At 38.0% G+C, this 6,622-nt stretch overlaps 1 protein-coding gene across 1 annotated transcript in view; it reads right to left on the minus strand.

The window, feature by feature from the left end:
- Window positions 1-1,345: 1,345 nt before the first annotated feature.
- Window positions 1,346-6,622, minus strand: part of TMEM271 (transmembrane protein 271) — a 7,036-nt gene continuing 1,759 nt past the window's right edge. Inside the window, exon 1 of the mRNA XM_063914591.1 lies at window positions 1,346-6,622. This exon is cut by the window's right edge and continues 1,759 nt beyond it. The gene's annotated coding sequence lies outside the window, so the exon portion shown is untranslated.

Consider the following 6,622-nt stretch of genomic DNA (forward strand, 5'->3'; position numbering starts at 1 on the left):
CCTTCTGCCCTAATTGCATCTTTATTTGGGTAAAGAGACATGTTCCCAATTGTAAAGGGCAAATATGCTGGCGTAATACAGATAAATGTTAACAATAATCAGTCAACAATACGGATGTATGCGTACACATTTTTGGTAGGCTGATCAGTATGGAAATGCATAAATGCACTAAACAGATGTGTCCCCATTATGAGAAAGGTTCTCCTACTAAATATACAATTTGCAGTAAACCCCTCTCTTGACTTACTTCTGCAGAATACTTTAAATGATTCGTGGCCCACACCTGTATAACTTTTTAGTACATCTCAATTCTTTTTTCAAAGTACATTTTTATTATTTTGTTCTTAAATTGCACTGTAAATTATTTTGCTCATAGAAATGTGAAGTGTCTGATTGTATTCTGCAATATAGTTATTGCTTCTAGGCTCTGCCACCTTGGGTCCCAGCTTTGAGCCGCAGAGTTCCTCTGGGTTATTTTTTAAAATTGGTTTTATCTATTATTATTTTGAGCAGGTTTCTAGCAACGTTATATGTTGTACTTAACCTTGTTGTGTTGCTCTAACCCCAGTACATCTATAATAAACTGACAATTCCTTTATTATTAGTACTACTTGTAATTTTACAGGTTGCAGGGTACCTGAAAAAAAATGGCTTATGAATATGGTGAATCTAGTTTTTGGAAGGCGTTCTGATCCTTTCTGAGAACTAGCAATGACCCTTGATGAAAGATGGAATTTGATATTCCATAACAATTTGACTGTTTCTGCATCTTGAAGTTTTGCCTTTAATATTTCAAAAGGGAACACTCCATCCTATTTTTTTTCTCTTATTTTTTTTACATAATTTTTATATATACTATTGTTCATGTGGTTTAGTACTGTGTAATAGCAGCAGGATAATTATTTTTAGTTTTAATGTTTAAGTTTATCTAATAGCTTCATGTATTGCAGGACATGTAAACGATGGGCCCAAAATTGACCCAAAAGTTGGATTGTTAGAATTGTTTGCATCCCTTCACTTATTCCATTGAATCGATTTAGATGAACAATTATTATTGTGACAGTAATTAGGAGATGTAAATGTATATGTATGTATTTCCTTCTATGGATAAGGCAAATGTACCTGATACTGCAATGGAGTTGCTCAGCCTGTACAAGTGAGTCATTACCTATTAAAATGTGCAGACTTCATTATTACCATTTACAAACCTGCAGGTTATAAACACCCAACCTGGATCTGCTATATCTAAAAAATGCTGATTATTGCATGTATTTTTTCCAAATGGCAATGAAAATGCAACTTACTTCTCTCAAACAAGTACTCTGTATAAAAAAAGAAAAACCTGTTCAATTAGCATTGGCTTTATGATTAGATATAACTGATTGACCCATAGGTTTCAAACTAAAAACAGGGAGATATTGTACATGTGTCTTCATTTTTGGTCTATTTTTATATGTCAGATACACACAAGGCTATACCAATCTTCCATTTCTGTTATTCTGGGTTCATTGGCATTGTTAATAAATACAATTCACAAATAAATAAATAAATAAATATATGAATGAATGAATGAATAAAATAATATATGAATGCAAAGAAGTACAAGAATGCAAATTTAGTTTTGTAGATTATAAATGGAATAATCTGGTCTGTCCTGGAAAAACTGGAACACATACATAGCAAAAAGTTACAGTATTTTTAAATCATAGGGATATATTTACTAAAGTGTGGGTTTTTAGAAGTGGAGATGTTGCCCATAGTAACCAATCACAAACTACTTGTCATTTATCTAGCACATTCTTGACGATAATAGCTAGAATCTGATTGGTTGCTATGGGCAACATCTCCAATTCTGAAAACCTGCATGTTAGTAAATATACCTCCTCATCTGTGAGTGTCACATGTCACTCTACTTTGAGTTCAGTTTCATGATAGATATGACCCTGGATAAATGACAGTGGGGCCCATACATAATGGCATGCCAGAAGCTTATTATTAGAGATGAGCAACATTTTTAAAATGTTTTACAAAATAGTCACCTCATTCCATATTTGGGCACAAATTATTGCACTTTACATCAGCAGTTTGGCCTTAAGTGTTCCTACTCCTATACCATCTATACATCACAGCAGCATAAATTAACTCTTCTTCCCCAGAGCATAAATGAAATTCTGTGGAATGATGAGACAGTCAAACTCAAAGATTAGATCATTGTCAGAACCTGGGGGTATATTTACTAAGATGGGAGTTCTGTTTAAGATGGAATGTTGCCCATAGCAACCAATCAATTTCTAGGAATTATCTTCTAAAAGGTGCTAGATAAATGAGAAGTAGGATCTAATTGGTTGCTATGGACAACATCCCATCTTAAATAGAACTCCCATCTTAGTAAATTTACCCCCTGGAATCTCTGGACAGCGGCCTGTTGTGCTGCAAAACTCAATTTGCATGACATTTTCTTACATCATTTCTCTCATCTCATGCCACAAGTTTCACATCTCCCTTTTTTCCATTTTCGTAGACTTCACTAACATCGTTTAACCATAGCACTGCCAAAATGTAGCAAGAACCAATTCAGATGAAATGCATCATAAAAAATGAATGAAAGAGTAGGTTTGGAATTTTCAATACCAAATATTAGCATTCAAGTAAATCAATCAACAGGTGATTGTCATGGTAAATTGTAACATTAAACGAAAGCATGCAACATTGACATAATGGTTGTAATATTACTACTAAGAAGGTAATAGGTTTGTCTACACAGATTGTGGATGTGTCCATGCAATATTGTGAATAATACAGTCAGCAGAAATAATATACATGAATGCCTATTTTTTTGACGGCATAAAACAAACATCTTAAATACAATTAGAAATTCTCTGAAAATAAAGTGTGTACCCAAAGCAGAGTAAATGGCACAAGATCAGATGGCAATAAAATATATTATTTCAATTTTAATTACAAAATGAATATTCTAATAACACATAAAATGCCTCATGTACTGGCCTTTACTCTGTCTATATGATTTGTGTGTCAACTGCAAATTATATTAGTGAGAGGGGTATAAATGACAGTGGTAAATTATGCGCTTCTCGTTATTTTCTAAACATCTGTATACTCTTATTTTAAGAGCTTTATATTCGGCAGGCACAAATACACATAGCTTTACCTTTTCAATGTGCTTTTCAAGGTGCAACACTAACAAATTAAAAACACAAACACATAACTTTCTCTTTAATCTATCAGTATAAATATTCCCAAAGTAAAAGAATAACTATAGTAACTTTCCTCCTTATATCTGTTTTGTCAGTCTTATGAGACTAAGGCCATGGGGACATGAAAATGGTTCTGTATTGAATTTAAATGATGCAAATGCGATGCTTATTCCCATGGAGATTTGCGCTGTATTATCTGTGCAGTCAGGATGCACTGACCATCTGCCTGTCACTTCTAATGCATTGATCCCATGGCCAGTGCAACTCCATGCTAAAAGATACCATGTATCCGGATGATTGACAGGTACAAAAGGTCGACATGACACTGGTCGACACACAAATGGTCAACAGGTGTTTTGTTTTTTTACATGTTTTCCCAACATTTGCTTGATTTACTATCCACGTGTACTACAATCTGGAATAGTAACCCGCCTAAAGCGTGGCGAGCGATGCGAGCCTGCGAGGGTAAATGTTTTTACTAATGGTGGTCACATATTATTAAACATACAAGATTGAAACTGAAAACACTTGTGTCGACCGTTGTCATGTCGATCTTTCAACCTTACCCACTGTCGACCTTTTGTACTTGTTGACCTTTTGTACCCGTCGACCATTTGGTGTTGATCTTCTATACCACACCCAAGACATCAGAATGGGTAAACGTTTATGCATTGCTGATGCAGTGGTCATAGTGTGAACAGGGCAGGCAGTATGACATTCTGTGTGCACTTTGAAAGTCACTTTTGGCACTGAGCAGAATTCTATTAATTAGGCTAAAACCCCTTTCATACCGAACAAATAACACGGTATCCGCACGGCATACTGCCGGGTCGACACAGGTCGGTGTGCGATGTGAAAGGGCCATGGTCGAAATCCAGGGTCCCCTGACCCCGTAATTCAACCCAGGAATAATGCAGTGTTATTCCCGGGTTGAATACCGAGTCAGTGGCAACGTGAACGGGCTCCCGGGTCAATGCGACCGGGACCCGTTCACTACAATAGGGAGAGGCAGCATGGAGATGATCTCATCTCCCAGCACCGCCTCCGCCTCTGCCTCCGAATATTCAAACCTTCGCCCCGTATATTCAAACCTGTTCCACTCAGAGAATGGGGCAGAATGTACTGTAAACTTACTGATCAACTGCACTTAGTGCAAACTGCTGTTCCCCTGTCACATGGTAGTGCTTTATCTTACTGCTCTAAGAAATAAAGTACTATTATGTAAAACAGGAACCATGCTTTCCATGGAGTAGTCAGTAAAAACTTGAGCAGTTTAACTCTGAGGGGGATATCCTATTAGGCCCAGCAAAACATCGGGTGCGAAAAACCGCTGTGACCGCATCACCCCTCTCCTCCGCCAAAGGCAGCGGTCACATGACAGGAGAGCGGCCATGTGACCGTGGGAGCCAGAGGAGCAGAGCTGCACCAGGCACTGTCAGGAGCCGGCATCCGATGCAGCTTCAGGTAATCCCCAATAAGGCACCACTCGTGCTGGCTTATCGGGGGTAATAGGATAGCACCCAGCGGGACAATTAGCCCTGGTAAATTACTGGGGCTAATTGGATATGCCCCTGAATCGGGAAGTTACTAAGCAGCGCTTTTGAAAGTCACCACAGCTTTGGTGGTTTCGGCCGCTGGATTTAAAGGGTCAATAATATTAAATATAAAGCCAGGTGTGTTTTATATTTAGTTTTATTAGCCTATATAATCCAGCCGCCAAGCATGTGGTGACACAGTAATTCATTAAATGTCCCCCTGCATACTAAATGAAGTAGGAAGTCATTGTCCCAGCAAATTCCCCAATACCAGTGTTGCATATTGTTTATGGGATTGAAGCAGAACATTGTTATAAGTCAACTGTCTCTGACATGTTTGTTTGTGGAGGGTGAGAAAAACAACCTGTGACTCTCCATCTGTTATGGAACTACAGATTCCAGAACACCCAGTCAGCCTGACATAGACTGTTCAGAACAATTAACTGGCTGAGTGGATACTGGATATCACTAAGGCACGTAACTCTTACACAGCTTACTCGATCCATGGTTGTCTCCTTCCATCCTATCTGTAAAATAAATAAATAAAATATGACAACACCTAACCAAGATAATGTATATGACCACAACGCTGCCGTTAAGTTGTGGGTCTTTTCCAGTGAACCCTAAAATAGCTGCACATAAACTTCAGTTATTTCTAGCTATCACTAAAAGTTTCATTTAGAATAATATTCCAAGTTGATTTCCTGATCACCAATCTTTCTAGAAAATAATACAAACTGTTCTTCTAATGAAGAGACGTGATCACTGCAGTCCCTCCAGTGGAGGACTCTCTTCCCCCACATATGCAATCTGCTCTGCACTGAATCATGAAAGCATAAGCTAGACATGTCTGTTCCCTTACTGTATCATATACAGGAGCCTTGCTAGAAGATGTGAGATAGGTCCATTTTTTGCAAACAATTTAAAATAATTCCAAAGGGACACTGCTGAAGAGATAAGCACATCATCAGACATGTCACTATAGAGATGGGGATAAATGTACTGCAATCCTCATCTAGATCGTTTTACTGACCTTGGTTATATAATGTAATTCTTTCACTGTAAATAAATTAACTCATAGTCAGCCAGCTATAGATATAGTTACCATTGTATTCTATTCAATGTATACAAAAGAGGACATGTATTACTCTCTTGGTTAATACAGAAAACAGGGACTTTTCCGGGGATAAGAATGTCCTGGTAAAATCTGGAAAACCTGGGGTTGAATTAGAGACAGATGGCAACTATAAGATGACAGAAGACCAGCAGAGACAGGAGTGCTGGATCATTAATATCCATGCTGAAATCAAAGCTTGAACACTGACCCTTCTTCGCCCAGTGACTCCTACAAGTGTCAAACTGTTTTCAAGCAAAGACTCATTCTGAGAAGCACAATCGCTACACAACAACACATCTGAATAGTTCAACCCACATAACATGTGATCAGCTGCCAAGCCAACAAAGACACAGACCTTTATTAACTCTGTCTGCGCTGCAAGGGCACTCAAAAGTGCCAGCAGCTGTCTTTGCAGAACACATATTCCACACAGCCTCCCATTGCTGGGCCACCTTCACCCTCTGGGCCACTGTACTCATTCCCAATTCTGCCCCTGGTTAGAGTGCTGCCAAGAAGCTTTGTGCAATTTTGTCATTTCTGTACAATCAATCCAATTTTGAGGCTTTCTTATTAAACATTATTTGATGATTCATTAATAAGAAAAAATGGTAGGAGCAGTGACATGATCAGAAGCATTTACTGATAAAATCTTGAGATTTGGTAAAGATGAGTAATCTCATCAGACATGAAATAAAAGCCTATTTATACTGACATAATAATTTTGTAGCTAGACACTGTAACCATGGCAATAGTGA

The sequence above is a fragment of the Pseudophryne corroboree genome, chromosome 1 (assembly GCF_028390025.1).
Source record: "Pseudophryne corroboree isolate aPseCor3 chromosome 1, aPseCor3.hap2, whole genome shotgun sequence".
Lineage (NCBI taxonomy): Eukaryota > Metazoa > Chordata > Amphibia > Anura > Myobatrachidae > Pseudophryne > Pseudophryne corroboree.